Here is a 21601-nt window from a genome sequence, read left to right on the forward strand (position 1 = left end):
ATTTATTAATCCTTGCCATGTACATATCAGAAACAATTAGAAGAGTTAGCTTTTGTTTAAAGAGACATTATAAAGGAATAAAGTCATCAGATCTTTCTACTTAACAAGGTGAGCATGACACCACCACCAGTTATTTCTAGTGATTTTATTAAATTGAATGAAATATCTATCAAATGTTCCTATTCAAACAACTGGACAGATGTGCTGGGTTTTGTGTGTTTTTTTTTTTTTAAACAGGTGAATGTATTTTGAGTACTAAATAAAAGGTAGACACTCGGATATTTGGTTATCTGTCCTCTATTTTGCTGGGTACATAACTGGTGTGAATTTTTCCATAACCACAACCTCCAATTCTTTTTTAACCAGTCTTCAACGGTTGGGCTATTTTTCTTTTTCCAGTCATGGGCTACCAATAGCTGAACAGCTACTGGCAGATGAGATTAATTCTTCATTTCCTTTTGTGTGACCTTTCCAGTAGGAGGCCCCAGTATCAAAGGATCATTTGGTAATAAATATCCAACAATTTGTCATATTTGGTTACAAATTGCATCCCAATGATGATTATATATATATTAACCTGACTGGTGTGAGAGATACCACTGAAACAGTATCTTAAAGAAATTTTCTTTTATTGTGCTACAGACTGAGGTTGCCAGTCCTCTTTTCCAGATCAAACCCCACTCCTCTGGGATAATTTGTCTATCCACATCCTTTCCCCAGCATGTCTCATATGGACACTTTTTTGGTTAGGAAAGCTGTCTGTAAAGATTGATATAATTTAGTTATAATTTTGTTTCCTAATTGACCAGATGCCACTGCTTTTATTTAAAAAAAGTTAACCTCTTTTGTACAGAAAGCTTTCTAGAAAGTTGAGAAACAGTGCCTGACTTGAAAGCATTGGTATCAAGGGAGACTGGGCCAGTTAAAGTTTGTTTTAATCTCTAAATAAGTTAGAAAAGTTTCTTTACTGAATAGCTCACCAACCGGGTGTATTCCATGGCTTCCCCAATCTTTGAAGCTCGCTGATTCGTGATTTGGGTTAAAAATCTGGATTATTTGCAATTGGTGTCATTGGTGAGGGAAAAGAAATGATCTTATCTCTAGATCTATCCCGAACTCAGAGCAGCCTTGCTAAAAGATGTGTGTAAATTTCTAGTGAGTGTGGTTTTTTAATTAATCCATGGTAGCCGAGCAATGTTTACACTGTCACAATTTTCTTGTTCAAGAAAGACCCAGTGTTTGGGTGGGTTAGAGCATCCCGAATCCACTACTGCTTTGAGCTGGCTGGCTTGATAGTACCACAGAATATTTGCAAAGGCTAGTCCACCATGTTTAATGGCTCTATACAAAGTAGCTGATCTCTCTTTTGGTCTTTTCTTATTCCATATAAATTCTAACAATATCCTCTCTATTTCTGCTATGGATTTATCTGGGATGATCACAGAAAGATTTTTAAATAAAAAAAAGATATCCTTGGCAGAATATTCATTTTGACTGTGGCTATGCTTCTCAATAAAGAAATTGCACACTTCCCCCAACACTCAAGGCTTTTTTCCCCCCCCGAAGTAGCGGTTTTGACATTTAAATCACAGAGCTCTTCTAGGTTATTTGAGATTATTTTACAGAATTTTTTGCCCATTTGTACCCAAATGTTTTCCGGAGGAGCAGTTTTTGTGAGTCTGTCAAGTTTGTAGCTAACATTTTAGATCTGGCATAATTTATTTTAAATCCAGATGCTTTCCCCAAGTCCTGAATTACTTTAGAAATTTATTTTAGGGAAATACTTGGTTTAGATAAAAATATATTACATCATATGTGGATGATGCTATTTTCTGATGTGTTCCTGCAAAAGTTTTATTCCTGTGATGGATCCATTGTTCCTTACCCATCCTCTGTGCAAAAGGCTCCACGGCCAGTGCAAAGAGTCAAGGGGACAATGGACATCCCTGCCTAATCCCTCTGTGTAATTCACAAAGCGGGGGGGATTTAATCCCATTAATTTGCACAGGTGCTTTTGGACTGGTATAAAGAGCAGTTATCCATTTAAGGAACTGGGAGACAAACTCCATATGGGACAAGACTTGAAACAGAAAGTTCCAGTCTATTCCATCAAAGGCTCTCTCTGAGCCTACTGATAAGAGAAATTGATCTTTTTTCCATCTGGTATTATGGATGATTCCAAGTACTCTCAGAATGTTGTCTGACATTTGTCTATCCTTAATGAATGCAGTTTGATCTGGATTAATACAAGATGAGAGCATAGACTGTACTTTTGCTAGCATTATACTAGTTAGTATGTTTGCTAAAATCTTTATGTCATAATTCAACAGAGATATAGGCCCATAGGAACAACATGAGGTAAAATCCTTTCCATCTTTAGAGAGAGAACCTCTGTAGCTTCTCTCATAGGTTGTACAAGTTCCTCCCATAACAGAGTGGTACTCGAGGTACCTCTCAAGGAACCCACTAATACCTCCTTAAATACCTTGTATAATACCTGGAAAGCCATCAGGTCCTAGAGTTTTACCACTTTTCATACTTGCTATTGCCTCTAGCATTTCTTCTGTTATTTCTTTATCAATTTTGCTTTTCTTTGGCAAGCCTGCTACTTTGGTATTTTTGAGGAACTTCAGAGCGTGGAGTATCTGAGGTACAGAGATTCTTATAATAAGCTGCAAAAGTAGCAAATATTTCATTAGGGTGTATAACTATCTTTTGCTGATTGTTCTTAACTGGAGGAATAATATGCTGCTCTTGAATGTCTAAGTTTTTGAGACGATATACTATCAGTTAGTTCCTTTATCATAAAACTTCTGCTTTTTCAGTGGCATCTGTCATCAACATATTCAACTTCCCCCTAATATTAGTTAATTGTTTATGTTTTTTTATGAACCTATGTTTTTATGAATGTCTTGTAATGTATCTCCTGTTATAGTTCTATTTTTTCTTGAATTTTCTTTTTAAATTGAGAGGCTCTGCTTATCAACTGTCACCCTAAATACTGCTTTACCTGCCTCCCAGAGAAAAACTCTTTATATTGTCCATATCATTTATTTAGAAGTACTGAACAATGTCCTCTTTAATTGCTGCAAACCAATCTTTATCTTGGAGAAGCAAGCAGTTCACTTTCCAATATAGTTATCTTTGGGACCCAACCCAGTCATCAAATATTACTGCCACTGGTTCATGATCTGACCATAATGTTGCAAATTTCTGCAGATCTTGTCTGCTTCATTAAGGATTTAGTCATTAACATTACATCTATTTTAATATATAAAACTGATGAAGGTGCGACTAAAACAAGCTTTCAACTGTGTACAATTCTCTCTCACAATCAGAAAGACCTGGCACAAAGACGTCAGTGTTGTACTTGATTCCCTATCCCCCAGATATTTTTTAAAGATCTGTCCCAGTATGGAATAGGTGTGCAACTGAAGTCTCCTCCACGTATAATTTTCCCTTCCCCAAAATATTGCAGTGTTTAAAGAAGACCTTAAAAAAATGTTTTGCTTTTGGTTGGGTGCATGTATTGATATTGTTATTAATAACCCAGTGATTGTGACCTTCAAGAGTATAAATCGTTCCACCTTATCCTTAAATTGATCTGTAATCTGAAAAGGTAAATGTTTAGCAAATATTATAATCACTCCTCGCTTTTCTTTAGCTGAAGCAAAATATGTCTGTTGAAATCGGTTACCTTTCATACCCATAATTTGCCCCTACTGAAAATGAGTTTCTTGAAATAGAATAATGGGGGGGGGGGGGAGGGGTGTTAAGTTCTGCCAGGGCTTTTTTCCTTTTAATGACATTATTTAGCCTTTTGGCATTCAAAAAACGCTACTTTAAAAGGAAGAGACATTGAGATTAACTATTTATCTTATTGAAAAATCTGAAATTGTGATTTTTTTTTTAAACTGTGTGATGACATGAATCTTTCTGTTGCCAGTGTCTCTCTTGTTTCTAATTAAGTTGCATTCACTACTGTGTGCCTGAATATGGCTTAGTTTCTGTTTGGAAACTTCCATATCCATTTTTTGTATCAATTCCCCCTGCCTTCCCTGTTCCCTCTCCTCTTTTGCATTTCCCTTACTCTAAATCCACAAACAAAATATCAACATAACACGTAAAACGGTCCTCAAACAACTGTGCTTTGCTGAACCCTGAACCCCTGTACTTTCCCCATCAGCAATTGGGCTGCTTCACTTGCAATCCAAAGAAGGTACATTCTCCATCTATGGGACCTTGACCCTCGCCCATAGGAATAGATTGCCATCTGACATTTGAGTTATGTGGAGGATTTACACAAAACCCCTAACGGCTCCTTCCCGTCCCCTCTCCATTTTTTCCCCCCCCCCAATCTTCTCCAACCTTGAAATCCCTTCCCCACTCCCTTCTTATTGTCCTTTATTTCCTCTACATTTTAAAATACAAAAACACAGCTATAACTGACCACCCCAATTAAAGTGAACTTTGTACTATTTTCTTTATAACATTAACTGAGCTACTGTTCAGCTGTTCATTCCTGGTGACTCCCAAGAAGTCGCTTCAGATTAGGGTTTTCAATTACTACTCACTGAGTTCTCTTGTTCAACTTCATTTCTTCCATTGCCAGTATGGTCTCCAGTCTTTTGTCTTTTCTTTTCCAGTCTTTTTCCTGTGTTTCACCACTTTCCAAGAATTTTTAGTAGCTTATCTGAAGTTACTACCTCTGGAGAGTCTTCTTGTACATCTGAAATTTGGATTTCTATCCCAAGTGACTAGAGTGTATTTTTCCCTTGTTTACAGTCTTTTATTGCATTACACTGATTTTGAATGACAATTTAAATAGCAATCTGTAGCAGATATCTGTCCTCCTGAGTTCTGCTCTATTTCCCCCAGCTCTTTCTCTCTCTTTTTTTTTTTAAGTTAGGACAGAGGTCATGAAAAAGGCTCTCAACTTTGCAGCTTGTGATGAGCGCTGAATGTGCTCTGCCTTTTTTCATAATTAAATTTTTCTACTGATAATCATGATGTTTCACAATTAGGCATCTGGGTTTATTTATTATTAGTTATTATTACTACAAGGCCCAGGCCAGTGCTCCATGTCCTCTCTCCACTTTAATTGTGTGAGATATTACAGCTGAGCTCTCTGGAAGAGTTAAAGTTTTTACATACTAGATTAGGTTTCCTCCTTACACATTATCAGGCAGTCCCTTAATTTTGATGATGTTCCTTGTTGATCTGTTTTCTGTATCATCCAGTTTAAGCTGCATCTTTTTCTCTTTGCTTCATCACTGCCATGAAGCTCTGTTTCTCTCACCTGCTTCTTTTAAGTCAGCAGGTTTAAAAAAACAAAAGGAAGTATTTCTTCGCACAACGCACAGTCAACCCGTGGAACTCTCTGCCAGAGTATTTTGTGAAGGCCAAGACTATAACAGGGTTCAAAAAAGAATTACATACATTCCTGGAGAATAAGTCCATCAATGGCTATTAGCCTCTGTTTGCCAGAAGCTGGGAATGGACAACAGGGGATGGATCACTTGATGATTCCCTGTTCTGTTCATTCCCCCTGGGGCACCTGGCATTGGCCACTATCAGAAGACAGGATACTGGGCTAGATGGACCTTTCGGCAGTTCCAGTATGGCTGTTCTTATGTTCTTAGTCTCTAGCACTGGGTATGTCCACGCTGCAAGTAAAAACCCACACCAGCTAGCTCAGGCTAAGGGGCTCAGGGTAAAGGCTGTTTAACCGTAATGCAGATGTTCATGCTCGAGCCCAGGCACTAGGACCCTGCAAGGTGGGAGAGTCTCAGACATCGGGCTGCAGCCCAAGCTCAAACATCTACCTCACAATTAAACAGCCCCTTAGGCACGGGTCAGCTGTAGGTGTCTAACTCCTGTGTAGGCATACATACAGACACTTTCTCCCAAGTTAGCAACTTCTTTCTTCACTGCGAGAAGCTCGATTGTCAGATCATCTCTAATGGCCTTAATAAACTCAGATCATCTGCAGAATGTTGTCTTTGGTAGACATTTGATCTTCTTCAGCTCTGGCATTTCTGCCTCATTTGGCTGCCATGTGTTCACTTGGAGTCAGAGGGTTCTCCATGCTGTCAGCCAGAAACCTTCTTAGTGAGATATCTTTTTAAACTTTCAGATTTTTTTTGGAGAAACCATCCTTTGCTACTCTGTACTCTGTTTTTTTGTTTGTTTGTTTTTTGTGGGGGGGGGTGAAGTTTAGTAGATTTTGTGGGCTGACAAAGGCAGATTGCTTTACTATTCGCTCAGACTTCACCCAGCCATGTTATCCTGGTCCCCTGCTGGTCCCCGTGCCTGCAACCTCTACAAGCACACCACTAACAGGTACCTGGACTGGGGATTGACACGTCAGAGGGAAGACAACCACTAGAGCAGGGGTCGGCAACCTTTCAGAAGTGGTGTGCTGAGTCTTCATTTATTCACTCTGATTTAAGGTTTCGCATGCCAGCAATACATTTTAACATTTTTAGAAGGTCTCTTTCAATAAGTCTATAATATATAACTAAACTATTGTTGTATGTAAAGTAAATAAGGTTTTAAAAAGGTTTTAAGGAGCTTCATTTAAAATTAAAATGCAGAGCCCCCCCAGACCGGTGGCCAGGACCCAGGCAGTGTGAGTGCCACTGGAAATCAGCTCGCATGCCATAGGTTGCCTACCCCTGCACTAGAGTCACGGAGACTGAGTGGTTGTGTTAAGTGACCAAAAAAAGAAGTTTATGGCATCCTCTATCGATGTGTGTGTGTGTATTATATATATAAAAATAAAAATAATATAAGGGCTGCTGATTAATCGCAGTTAACTCAAAAAAATTAATCGTGATTAATCACAGTTTTAATCGCACTGTTAAACAATAGAATACCAAGTGACATTTATTGAATATTTTGGGATGTTTTTCTAAATTTTCAAATATATTGATTTAAATTACAATGCAGAATAAAAAGTGTATAGCATGCACTTAATATTTTTTATTATTTGCACTCTAAAAATTATAAACAAAAGAAATACTATTTTTCAATTCACCTCATACAAGTACTGTAGTGCAATCTGTCATGAAAGTGCAATTTACAAATGTAGATTTTTTTTTGTTACATAACTTGCAAAACAAAACAACGTAAAACTTCAGAGCCTACAAATCCACTCAGTCCTACTTCTTGTTCAGCCACTCACTAAGACAAACAAGTTTGTTTACATTTACAGGAGATAATGCTGCCCTTTTCTTATTTGCAACATCACCAGAAAGTGATAATAGGCATTGGCATAGCACTTTTGTTGCCAGCATTTCAAGGTATTCACATGCCAGATATGCTAAACATTCGTATGCCCCTTCATGCTTTGGCCACCAATCCAGAGGACATGCTTCCATACTGATGACACTAATTTAAAAAAATAATGTGTTAATTAAATTTGTGAATTAACTCTTTGGGGGAGAACTGTATGCCCCTTGCTCTGTTTTACCCGCATTCTGCCATATATTTCATGTTATTTCAGTCTTGGATGATGACCCAGCACATGTTTGTTTTAAGAACACTTTCACAGGAGATTTGACAACACGCAAATAAGGTATCAATGTGAGATTTCTAAAGACAGCTACGGCACTTGACCCAAGGTTTAAGAATATGAAGTGCCTTCCAAAATGTGGGAGGGACAAGGTGTGGAACATGCTTTCAGAAGTCTTACAAGAGCAACACTCCGATGTGGAAACTACAGAATCCGAACCACCAAAAAAGAAAATCAACCTTCTGCTGGTGGCATCTGACTCAGATGATGAAAACGAACATGCGTCGGTCCACACTGCTTTAGATTGTTATCGAGCAGAAGCACGTCCTCTGGAATGGTGGTTGAAGCATGAAGGGACATATGAATCTTTAGGGCATTTGGCACATAAATATCTTGTGACGTGAGCTACAACAGTGCCATGTGAATGCCTATTCTCACTTTCGGGTGACATTGTAAACAAGAAGCGGGCAGCATTATGTAAACAATGTATAATATAATATGTAAACAAACTTGTTTGTCTGAGCGATTGGTTGAACAAAAAGCATGACTGAGTGGACTTGTAGGCTTTAAAGTTTTACATTGTTTTATTTTTGAGTGTAGGGTTGTTGGTTTTTTACACAATTCTACATTTGTAAATTCAACATTCATGATAAAGAGACTGCACTACAGTACTTGCAATGGGGGAATTGAAAAATACTGTTTCTTTTGTTTTTTACAATGCAAATATTTGTAATCAAAAATAAATATAAACTGAGCACTGTACACTTTGTATTCTGTGTTGTAAGTGAAATCAGTATATTTGAAAATGTAGAAAACATCCAAAAATATTTAAATAAATGGTACTCTATTGATTCATCGTGTGACGGCCCTAATATGTATGTACATATGCCTGCATTTTAAATCTAGCCATATTTAGATATATTTATTTAGTATAACTGGTTCTTCGCATTTTTTGTTTACATAAAAATAGAGATTATGACGTTTGACTTGTTTGGTAATTTGAGAATTATGTACTTATTTTATAAAGAGAACGGTTTCCACTGTTAGGGTGAATTACCCATTTTTTCCCAGGAGGCACTACCATTAGAGTAGCAGTTCAAGTAATCCAGATCACCAGTGGAAGGTGTCTTGAGTTCAGCAGAGAGATCCACGTTGGCAGAAAGACCCAGTATCTCAAGAGGCAAAGCACACTAAATTCCTCCTGATTTTGAGCCCTCAGAGGCAGCAGGAGGGTTACAAAAGCAATCAACTTTTGTTAACCTGAAACGAGCATGAGATTGCGCCAAGAATACAACTTAAGTCTTGTCTACACTTAAAATGCTACAGCGGTACAACTGCACCACTGCAGTACTTTGGTGTAGTAGACACTACCTATGCTGATGGAAGGGATTCTCCTGTCAGCATAGGTAATAATCCACCTCCCAGAGAGGAAGTAGCTAGGTAGATGGAAGAATTCTTCCGTTCCATCAGCCCACAGTGGTCTACAGGGGGGCTTAGTTCAGCCAAACTATGGTGCTCTGCAGTGTGGATTATTCTAGTGTAGACCAGGCTTTAGTCATCAGGATGTCACTATAATTAGCATGCTGCAAAAATAAATACCAAGCAGCAATTAACATTGGTAGTACTGCATAAATACAAGCAGTGGATCCAGTTTTAGAACTAGTGGGAAAAGTTTTGGTTCTGGATTAATAAAATGGAGGGGAGGAGACTGAGAATGATCAAGGAAAAGAGAAGACACATTACATTACACGTGAATCCAAATTACTCTAACTAGCTCTAGTCACATAGGTCATTACTGTTTTGCCTAGGCTCACTTTTCCCCCTAGAACTCAGACACATTAGTCCTTTTCCTAATCAATTTTGGGCAATGATTTTCATTTTGACCCTTATTTTGCCACAACCATATTTCATATTTCTAAAATGAACATTCTGCCAACTCCATATCACCAAATGTCTGTTGCTTATTCACAGAATTGTTCTCCTTGATTAATTTTATACATGAGCAATGCAGTCTTTCCATTCCAGCACTTTTCCCAAAGTACATATGTGAAAAGAGCAGGGATAATGGAGATGTTCCCAAATATGAGTATTCTACCGCTTTTTCCAATCTAGAATTGTGAGAAAGTTTTGAGGTGATTTACCACACAGCCTGTGTTTTGGTAGCCCAGTAAAATGATATACCAAAGTAAACTTCTTCTACATTAGACATAGATAAGCTTTGTCAACATAGGGGGACAGCTATATTAAAAAAAAACAAAAAACAAAAACAAAAAAACACACATTCAGTTGGCAAATCCTTAAATTTCTCAGTATTTCCTTTTGCTCTTTGCACTAAGTTGACAGAACTTACCATTAGCCCCTCAAACTGAAGGGGGAGAGGAAGAGATAAGCACTGCCATGCTATCTACTGGTACTTAAATGACAACAGATTTCCCTCAAGAAGATGGTTAAACAACCTCCTTATTGCTTTCATGGTGCCTTTCTAACAGCTTCTTCACAAGTTTAGAGACTGAGGCTTACTCACCTGACTCTGTTCTCACCAATACAAAAAGCATTTCCAAACATTAAAAATCGTCTCTCTATATAGGCAAGAGTCTGTTACCAATACATTTGAAAACTGATCTCTTCCTTCTCATGAACTACAACTATTTTTAAAAAAAAGAGCTATACTGCACAGAAACCATTTATAGCTTGTTACGGTCTTCCATTCAAATTTTAATAAAAACAGAATGTATACACTTGGGGACATGATATTTAATATCATGTACAGGTAATTCAGTGATCTATTCCGGAAACCATCAGGAACAATGTGGACAAAGTCCTAGACAAGCAAATTACAATCCCACATTTCTCACTATCCACTTCATACTAATTTCAATGAGGCACAAAACACCAACTCTTGAGGAAATAAAACCCCTCTAGTGGCACAAGAGAGTGGTAAATTGCTATCTTGACTATAGCTATGCATCCGAAGAAGTGAGGTTTTTACTCACGAAAGCTTATGCCCAAATAAATCTGTTAGTCTTTAAGGTGCCACCAGACTCCTTGCTGTTTATCTTGACTATAGGAACTTGAAGCCAGATTTAACATTCATGTATTTTACAAAAAGTTCCTGAGGTGCAATAGGAAACGCTGCTCATTTTAGGGAATACACAAGAGCTCTCCCTGAACCCTTTAAAAAGAAATTATATAAATACATACCTTGCAACCTGAAGTTGCATTAATTACTACTCGCTCTAAAAGAGCTCATCTTTTTGATTTGGACAAGTCAGATACACTTTTACACAAGAGGATGAACGGAGGCTGTTACCTTCTAGCAGCCTGTAATGCAGCCATTACAAAGTCTATGACAGTTAAGTGAATCTTTCAGGAATATTCACATTATAAAAATTATGCTATTGATAAAGTTTGCTAGAACAGGAAGCCTTTTTAGGTTCAAAAGCATGTGTAAGTTAGCCATATTCCATTTTCTAGCTTGTCTTGTTTTTCCTTTAATAGCTGTATTGGTTCTCAACATTTCCTCCCCCCACTCCATACCACACTCTCAGCATAAGCATGAATTTGTAGGCAATTTGATTGTCAACTTTGAATTGCCTAATGTTTCTAACACGAACACAAAGCTCCTTACCACTGTTTCGTGCTTAAGAATTCAGAGCCCTACATTTGTGTAACAAATACTGGGACTTTTGACACTGTGGTGAACATGTGAACAAGGCTTGAGAACAGAACTGTTCATTAAGGCAACACAGCACTTATTTATTCAATTATTTGAAAAATAATGCAATGTATTAAAGATCCAAATTCTCAGTTTACCATCAGTAAGCATAACATGTGGGATCACTACAACTGTGTGCAATATCCTTGACCAGGGATTAAAAGTCAAACTGGGCCAAGGAATGATACTTTGGCCCAGATCAGTACAACAACACTATTTGGTTAAGGAATTATTGTTGCAAGCCACTAAAGACACTAAAAATCCAGGATTTCTCCTTTTCCATCAATAAACAGCATGCCTTTATATCCCTGAAAATCATGAGATAGGTGATAGGTTCTACCACCCTTAGGCCAGGTCTACATTACCACTTCTGTCAGTATAACTTATGTCACTCAGGGGTGTGAAAAGAACACCCCCAACTGACATAAGTTACACCTGCAGAAGCACCGGTGCTTCTCCTGCTGACATAGCTACCACAGCTGGTGGAGGTGGTTTTATTCTGTCAATGGGAGAGCTCTCTCTTGCTGGCACAGAGTGGCTACACGAGCGATCTTACAGTGGCGCAGCTGCATCGGGACAGCTTTGCCACTGAAAGTTCACTAGTGTAGACAGGGCCTCACTCACACTGAATAGTACCTTACTCCTCAATCATATTGATTTCAGTGCAACTCCTTAAAAAAAGAGTTACGAGTGGCAACATCTGGTACTTTATAGTGTTATCACCTAATAAACATATTGTCCATATGCCCCAGTTTGATTCAGAGGCTAGCTTGACTGCTAAAGATAGACAATAGAAATTACTGGTTTCTAAGAGCAGAAATGAATTCCAACCAAAGGGTATAAAAATAGCTAGTGTTAGTAGTTTATGAGGTAGGAGCTAAATTCAGCCTGCATCTAAAGTAGAGGTAAAGGGAAACAGCAAGACAGTAAGAATTGATCCAGTTTCATTTAAATAAATTCAGACTTTGGGAGGGAAAGTAACATTTATACATTACACCATACCACTAAAAAAAGGTTAGATCCATTTTACCTTCTGAGGTTCCTTCTTCATGTGAAATCAAAAGGTATCTGAAACCTGTGCTGCTTCTAAGTTCATACACCATTTTTGTTACCACATTCAGGAGGAACTACAATGGTTCAATTAAGTGAAGAGGAGACAAGCATAAATTTCTCTACTTAACTTCCTTGGACACAGCTTCACAAACACAGATGAACTGTTAATACTGTCCACACCTCTGTCAATACAAGATAAGTTCTAGACCATCTTTGATTTATAAATACTGTTAGTGCTGTATAAACATTTATGTATGAATACATTAAAATCTGTTTAACTCAAGCCTACTAAACTAAAATAGCTAAGAAAATACTCTATTTACTTACAAGAGCTAAGTTGCAGGAAAAAGAGTCCCTGAATAGTTGATAAATGCTGCTCCCCGTATGCTTCAAAGTGATACTGTTTTCTAGGTGCTGTTTCTTCTGTTTGCAACAGATGAAACAGCACCTAGAACTCAGACCTTGGCGCACAAAAAGCTTTTCAGTTTTTTTAAGTTGTCTTAACCTTTGAAGGACACTGGATGTAACAGTAGTGTTCCCATTTAAAAGAACATTGGCAATATTTTTTACACGATAGTTGTTTCTTTTTTGTATAGGCCACAAAGAAACACAAATCACCAAAAAAATTTCTGTACTTCAGACAATGCAAGCTATGTTCCAAAATATTAAAATAATTCGGTTAAAAAAAAAGTTAATTGTATTTACAATGTCTACTGAAAGGACATTTTGGGAATAACAAATTCCTTCTCAGACTTGTACAGTCTGTAAGGTATGTTATCTGTATCTAAAGCCTACTCCAAGGAAGATAGCAGATGGCATATCTTATAATGAATACCTTTGTTATTATCAGAGGAAACTACTCAGGCAAAAATGAGTTGTTACACCTAAATGGTAAAGGAGATTCTAAATTATCTCATCAGTAGTGTGTACTCCCAAATTACTGTAAGGACTGGTGAAGTGCCCAACTTTCAGTCTTGTGCTTAAGTAAGAATGGAAGGGTGACCCACTATCTATTTCTCTACCTCACATCCTCTCCCCCTCGCCACACCACTCAAATCCCTAATCCCAGCTCAGAATGTTTGATGTTGCATCCTAATCATACGACCCATTTTCTCCCTTGATGTTTACTGTATTGTGGCTTTCTGTTAATTTAATACTAGGAAGGAAGCATTATTAAGAAGTAGTTACTAGAAAAATTCTGTTTGTATACAAAAAAACCAACAAAACAAAAACTACTTTTACAAGAGACACTTCCACTGCCCAAAGTCTATATTAATAAAGCATAACTATTGTGCCTTCTGAGATTCACTGATGTTTGAAAATATCTGTAGCTCTTCAATAATTCAAATCTCCTTTCCGCTCCACATGTCCAGAAGAGATAATTTTCATATTAAAACAGAATTAAAATCTGAAATGCTCCAACAGTTTCCTTATATTGTAAGTATTTCAAATCCGTGTTTTATTAGATCAGTTTAAAACTAAAAAGCTAAGCTAACTTTTAAAGTTTTGAATGCCAAATAATACCCTACCAGTTCTCTTTTTAAACTGAAAACAGAAGAAGTCAAAATGAAGAAAGTGGGGTTTTTTGCATTACTCTGACATAGGAGTTAGAGTTTCATTTAACTCTCAATTGTTTGTGTTACTCAAAATGGTTTTAAGTTATTTTAAAAGTGCAAATTTTTAAAATAAATTAAATTACAGAATACTTGTTAGGTTTAAGGAATTTTATACTATTGCTGTAAGTGAAATTCTCCAGTAGGGAAATTATAGTTTCTACTTTCCGTATTTTGAAATAAAAATATTTAAGTGGTTTTGTGTTAAAATGGGGCTTGCCATAAGGTTCCCTAAAGGCTTCCTGTTTTGTGTAATAATCTTAAGTGCCACTATTAATTTTTTACAAGGTGAAGCTGTTTTTTTATGGACTATCCATCATCAGGATGAAGTTAATGCCTTGGTGAAGCACAAACATTTATCCAGTGCAAACAACAGGAAGCCCTAAGAGACAGCATGGTTTTAGCATTGAAGTGAATTAATTAGTATTGTGCACTGCTTCAAACCATACTGTGCTGTTTTAATTAAAAGGTTAACTTCTAGCTTTAGAGGGAAAAAAAGCCACCTTACCTTTTATGCAGAATGAATGTATGTCCACAAAAAACAAAGGAAGCTAGTAAGAATATACAAAAATGCCTTCACTAGTGTAGCTGTTTTGCTGTTCAGCCAATATTACTTATGTTTTAATTTCTCTGCCATGCTTTCCATGAAGCATTTTTTCAGGGGGGTCAAATAGGGAGGAAAATGTCTTCCTCTCGCTAGGTCCTGTCCTCCACAACAATGGCCATTTAGTTTCCTCTCTTTGTAGTACCCATTCGTGCCTTCACTCACCGTCTCAATCCATAAAATGTAATAGGATTAAAAGATTGTCTACTTTTCACATGCTACCTTGGAGGCTCCGCCTTTGATAGACTGTTAATATGAGCAAGGTTGCGAGTCTGTCACAGAGGTCACGGATTCCGTGACTGTCCATGACCTCTGCACTGCCGATGCTAGCTCAGGGCTAGGAGTTAAGGTCTCGGATGGTGCTTACCTCAGGGTGGAGGGGGCTCCTCGGCTCCCACTGCAGCTCCTAAGCAGAGGGGCCAGGGGTCTCCATGCACTGCAGTTCCCGGCCAATGGGAGCTGCGCAGCCAGCACTTGTGGCAGGAGCAGCACACAGAGCCTCCGGCCCCTCTGCCGCCTAGGAGCTGCAGGGACATGCCTGCCCATCCCCCCGCAACAGCGCCTGCAATTGGCTGTGACCCAGATGTTAACACTTGCCTCCTTGTAATATTCATTTGCAATCCAAGACACATTTTTGGTCACTCTTTCCAGTTGTAATGCCTCAGGCAATCAAGTGCACATTAGTTAACATGGTGATGAATGGGAAGAAATGCCTGTAAAAGACCAAAACTAAACACAGCAACTTTACCAGACTTTAAGAATGCCTACTTATTTTTATGCCTTTGGTTCTGACTGCAATTCTAATTAGGGAAGATACTGCACACCAGACTTAAAAAATGCAAGGGGGGGAAAAAAAAAAAAAAAAACACAGTCAGTTCTAGTAGAGCAGCATCCAGGACATTAACATGACATGAAATGAAAGTTCACTGTAATTGGCAGAGTACACCCAGAATATTTCACTGTTTTTTAATGTTGCACAGTAAATGCTTAAGTTGTTTGTTGTTGTTGTTTTTTAAGTCACACACAACCAGGCCAATTAGACATGAGGCAATTCTCCAAAAAGGGTCAAATTTCTGGAGTTTAATGTGCACACCCTAACACACACCCACATCATATATATATCATATCATTTGAGAGTTCAATTTTATGTACGTTTTGTTCAGGTCTGATGTGGGGCTGTCAAGTGGTGCTATAACCCTGTAGGGCAAGTGAAACAATGGTACCCAAAATGAGAAAGTATCATTTTTTGCACAGTTCCAGAAATACTGCAACATGGCTCTGACTACAGTTTTTACTGTTTAAGTTAATTTCAACACCTTAATGTGTCATTTATTGGTGAAAGCTACCAAAATGACAATGTGTTAAAAGATTTTTATTGGTTTTGTGTGGGCAAGTATTTTTTCCCAGAAATTATTACGCTGTTTAGCACGTGGCAAAAATGGCAAATATCAACATTTTGCGATACACCAATATGAAGTGTTTTCACATCACATATTCTTAATTGTCAAAGTATCTCATGAGACTAATAATTTTCTATATTTTCAGTTGAAATTTGCTGACCAGATTAGTCTCATGATGAAGGTTGTGCAACAGTAGTAGACTGCATGCCCATAGTTTGTTCTGCATAATGGGTAGATTATGCAGAACAAACTAAGTATACTAAAAGTATATGAATTCTTAATGTAATGCTCTTCAATTTATAAGCTGTTGTACATACAAAATGTAGCATCTAGTCTGCCTGGTAGAACATTTTAATTTGTAATTGCCTATGCCTGCAATACTAGCCTTTGAAATATTTTAAAATTAGGTTTTTAATTCAGTGAACTCTTATGCACAGATCAGTATTAGTGTCAAAGATGACAATACACAGCTTCATATTATGAATGTTCAAAAGCTATGAAAGAAAGAAATTGGCCCAAAAAGTAATGAAGATTAAGTCCACAAACAAGTCCTTGCCTCTGCACAGAAGAGAGATGAAGTGCATGGTACTACTCTTACCAACCACGTCATCAACAATATGACAAATTCATCTTACCCTGAGTCACTTTCAGAGGTTCTTAACATATTTACTGGACTGCTTGTGACATCAGATGAACAAGAGTCTCAACTGAAAAGAGCAGATGGTGAAAAAACAAAATGAAGAGATTTGCAAGAGGTGCACTTGATTCTGATGGGGTAGACAGCTTCCTCAATCGTCAAGAAATCTGGCATTAAAACATCTGCTGAAGACTTCACAGAAGACAGCCACAGAAGCTATCAGTCCAGAAATTGTTTTCTGCAGAGCCCTGTCCTTAGCAAGATGCAGAAAAGATGCTTCAAAGGCAACTATTCTTAGTTACCCAATAGGACTTGTCCCTATGTCCCTCTTCCATACTGATGGATCAATGAGAAGAATAGACAAGGCTGAATTAGGGTATTAGCTGGAAGCTCAAGCTGAAATAATCCATGAGCTACCAGCATGCAACAAAGAAACCACAGTGTACATCAGAGATGCCATGGTAGTTATACAAATGATGACTGGAGACTTAATTCCTCAATTTGATTAGTTGGCTGCAGAGTACTTGAGGCAGGTCCTAAAAGGATTTGGCAAAGCTAGTTCCGTAATCAAAGTATTTGACAGGTATGACAACAGTAACTCTGTGAAAACTGCAAGACAGCGCCAGGCAGCTCCAAGGCTGAATGCAAGATATGCCAAGTGATTGGTGAACAACAGTGCTTGTGTCTCCATGGCAAATGTTGCTAAAGTTGGCATCTAACAAGCACTTACTTGTATAATTTCTCTGAATGCATGGTTCAAAATGCAGCGAGTGTAGGAGCACACCCGACACAAACACTCCTCCTTGTTGGAGACTTTTCTAGTGGCGAAATAGCAAAGTCCATTACCAGTAGAGGTTTTGAATAAGCCTAAGATTTGTACAATACTCAAGAAGTAGACACAAAGAAGCTTCTGCATTTTATCTGTGCCAATATGTTTTTGGGCCTCTTGCCGTCAAAAACCATAGTAGTTAGATCACCCAGTACAAATGTTTGGTCCTTCCTGTTTACTACTTTCCAAAAGTGGCACACACACATAACATGTGGATTGAAACAAGCACCATTCCCAGCGCAACTGGTAAGTGTCGCTTCAGACATGCAACGTGATTTCTGCAAAATGCTGTACACACATTAACAGAATGCGACTGTCATCCCTATCTGGTATTGGGAAAACAATGTTTAATGCTGTCAAACAAAGAACTTACCACTCAGAGATCTTGCCAAATTGGTAGAGAGTGATGGACAAACTGCAATTTCTGCAGCAAAGAAGTCGGTACCAGTACTGTATGACCAGAGCAAGAAAGAAAAGGGGACTCAGACCCAAATTGCTTGCACACCAGTTTAGCCATCAAAAAGGATAAGTCAGTGGCCAAACTTCCACCACATGAGGACAGTTTTGAAGAGCATGTCAAAAGATCATCTTGGCAAACAAAGATTTGGATATCTTCGCACATAGGTAAACCAGGTATTGAAATCACCATTACAATACAGATGAAAAACATGAATGATGAACTATTTCCTGTATTCAAAGGACCGATGGCATCTGAGCTTCTATAAGACTTTGTGCCTGAACCATTAAGGGTTGCTGACAATCAAGTGTCTATAGTCAGAACAATCCTCCTTGTGCAGAACTGGGTACACGCCAACACAACGAAGACTGTGGTAACCCACACACTCTGGACAGAGATCATAATGATGAACAAGACTATGGTAATGATGTTGACTACAAGTGTCACCAGTGCAATTACATTTCAATGATACCTGTACAAATGTATTGTTAGATTTTGCTTTACCCTTTAGATTGTTATTGCATTGCTTTGAAATCATGAATAAATCTGGTTTGATGTCTTGAGAGACTACATCGTTTAATGACTAGCAGCAATGAATGCAAATATTTTAAAGTAGCCATTTTAACATGTTGATGGGGTCACTGTTTATCCCTGTTTCTACAGTAATAGCATCACTTTACAGCTCCACATCATACTTGATCTTAAAGTAGATATAATAAGCTTTCAAATGATGTATGACGTATGTGCGCATACAGAGAGGGTACATTAAGTTGACCAAATCGGTGGTGTCTGCCACTCGCCTAAATGCCAGTAGTCAGATTATCTTGGGCAGTGATCACATCAGAATTCATTAGATAAACTTTGTCTAGGTGTAACCTTGTTTAGGTGGAAGACTTCCAAGAAAAATCCAGATGCTGCAGGAAGTGCTGTTGCCGATTCCGTGGGTGAGTCTTCTTTCTAAGTGAGCACAAACAGTGCCCCAGTATGATAAAAGGTAACATTGATCGAAGTGAAGTCAGATGAAATGTAAAACTGATGCTGAACACTTCTAACCATATACCCAAATGGCACCCTTTACAAGAATAAAGGTGTGTCATAGGGCAGCCCCACCTGGGGCATCCCTCTTCAGAAGGCTGCAGCACAAGTATGCCTGCTTTGGCTTCCCCTTTCTATGGGCCATGCAGAGGAACATTGTTATCAGACTCTGAGTGAGAGACTAAGCCCACCTCTGGGCTTAATTTATTCACATGCACCATTGTAGTACTTCCCCAAAAATCTTGGAGCAAAAAACCATTTTCAACAAACCCTCAGTAGGATTTCCCATTCCCCTCTCCAAAGAGATCAGCAGCAAGTCACCAACTCAAAAGTCAATCGCAGCACTTTCTCAGTTCCTTTGGCCCCTGATTCAGAGGTCCTCTCTCCAGACCTCCCTGCCTGAGAGCAACCAAGCTTCCCACACTCCTTCACTCAGTTCTTTGCCCTGAGGGCTCTCTCTCTTGCCGTGTCCACTTTCTCCAGACCTCTTTGTCTGGGAGTCCTAATCCTACTCAGGTGATCCATCCTTATCCAAACTTTTTTATTCTGGTTACCTTACCCTGTCCAAGCTGGATCGTCCCCTTTTTCCTAGGGGCCACTGCCCAAGCCTTCTGTTCATCAAGCGTCCCCAGCTTTGATCAGTTCCCATGAACAACTTTGTTCTAGTTCCCTCTACCAGATCTCCTGAAGTTCAGTCCTAAGGAACACCTTTCTTGCTGCTTCCTGTCTCTGAGTCTCAGGCAGCTCTCTCCTGCACCTCTGATGCCCGACGGCTTTGACCTTCTAATCCCCCTCTCTCAAGGCCCAGGTGCCTTCCTTTAAGCCTAACCAGGGGTCCTCTGACCAGCCACAAGTACACAGGTCTCTTCCCTCTTAAAGGGCTAATGTCACCTTGTGACAAGGTATCAGCCAGCAAACCTGTCATAGTTCTAGCTTGATACTAGTGAAACTCCATCGATGGAGCAGAGCCTCAGCTGGTGTAAGCTGTCATAGCTCTATTGACATCAAAGATTTACCCTTGTGTGTTTAAAAATTGCAGAATATAATCATACGTTGGCTTGTCAACAAAGACATCAAATGGAATAATGTAAGAGATACCCATAAGATTGCTTACAGTAGCTTTACAAGTGACTATACAATGAAGACTAACTTCCATAAATAAGTCTTTTAATTTTACTGATACCATGAAATTGCCTCAGTTATTATTCCTAGTAAAAAAAAAAACTAGATTAAGATGAAATTAAAATTGAGAGTACATAGCAATACTTTAGGGTAAAATGCATTACAGGGGATATTGCAATTATCTCAAAACCAAGCATTATAAAACCCAGAAAATTCATAGTTGAAGTTAAACAAAGGAATTTCAAAACATGTTAAGGTATGCATAATTAAGGCATGAGAGCAGTTTTAACTCTGCCCTATAATGACAATACGCAATAGCCAAATGATTATTATGACATTTCAGTGCTTGTGGTCCCAGATTAGATAAAACTGATTCTAAGAACAGATTTCCCTCCCCATGCCAACTGCATCACTTCAAGGCAGAAAACCCTAAACAGAAAGCTTCATATTTGGCCCTTTATGACATCTGCTTGAACAGAGGCAGCCGATTCAGTCCAAATTGATCACATTTAAGAAACTCACCAGCAAATGGGGGAAATTGACCTTATGTCCTCTCACTTGTTTATTATGTATAAAAAAAGCCTAAAGGGATGGGGTTGGGGGGAGGATGCTCCTCCACTTTCTAATTAAAAATAAAAGTAATTTAAATCTTGTTTACACTGTAAGGCTATGGTCAACTGAAACATTAGCCACTCTGAAACCTCGCCAAATAATATCATCACAAGAAATTGAAGCATTTGAGAAGCAAGGAATTGTTAGACAGTTACAAAATGCTATTTGGTGATAGTTTGTCAATGTCTCTTTAGTTCCAATACCTAATACCTGTTGAAAGGAGGTTTTTAAATGATTCAGCATTCCACTCTTTCAATTCAGGTGACGGCTCACAATAAACCTCCCTAAGAGCCTTTCGCAGAGGGGGCCTCGTTACAGCAAAACCAGGAAAGACCAGAGATGACATCCCTAATATTTCTAAAGTAAGATAGTCTACACACAAAAGTTGTGCCAATTTCACTAAATCAGGCCACCAAGAAAAAGAGACTCCAATCACCCATACAAGAGAACACTATGCACACACACTATACAAAAACAAAGTTGCATACAAAGAAAATTCCATACAAAGATCTTAGAAGAAAACAAAAAAGCAGGTAAAATACAGAGCTTAAATTTTAATGTCACTGAAGTCCAGACTACATCATTATACTGATAAACATTTAAGTTAGTTTGCCCACAAACAGCTAGTGCATACCTGTTACCCTTTACTGAAGTCTTTAAAATGGCTTTACACCTATCTCCACATCCTTGCCTAGGGAAAAAATGTATGTAAACTTTAAAAAGAATCTTTCTGATATTATATAAATTTAAGGCAGAAACAGTGGATTAAGAGGTTTAAAAAACACAGATCACTACCCAATCACTGTCATTCTACAATGCTGGTCTAGAGTCACCAGTTACATCTTTATTATTTTGGCAGTCCCTGCTTAAAACAGTTCATAGTCTTTTACATATGATTGTACATCACTGACCACAAGGGAGCCCTGATTTTAATTATAGCCTGTGGACACCACCATAATACTAATAATAAACAAGTGCAATGGCATTAACAAGTCAAAAACCACAATT

At 38.3% G+C, this 21601-nt stretch overlaps 1 protein-coding gene across 6 annotated transcripts in view; it reads right to left on the reverse strand.

Annotated features, from left to right (window-relative positions):
* Positions 1 to 21601, reverse strand: part of FAM126A (family with sequence similarity 126 member A) — a 96261-nt gene that overhangs the window by 65698 nt on the left and 8962 nt on the right. The window contains exon 1 of one of the 6 annotated variants that reach the window (XM_034760611.1): positions 12612 to 12674. The exons of the other annotated variants lie outside the window; for them this stretch is intronic. The gene's annotated coding sequence lies outside the window, so the exon portion shown is untranslated. Of the gene's footprint in view, positions 1 to 12611; positions 12675 to 21601 lie in introns of those variants that run through there. 6 annotated transcript variants of the gene reach the window in all.

This window comes from Trachemys scripta, chromosome 2, assembly GCF_013100865.1.
Source record: "Trachemys scripta elegans isolate TJP31775 chromosome 2, CAS_Tse_1.0, whole genome shotgun sequence".
NCBI lineage: Eukaryota > Metazoa > Chordata > Testudines > Emydidae > Trachemys > Trachemys scripta.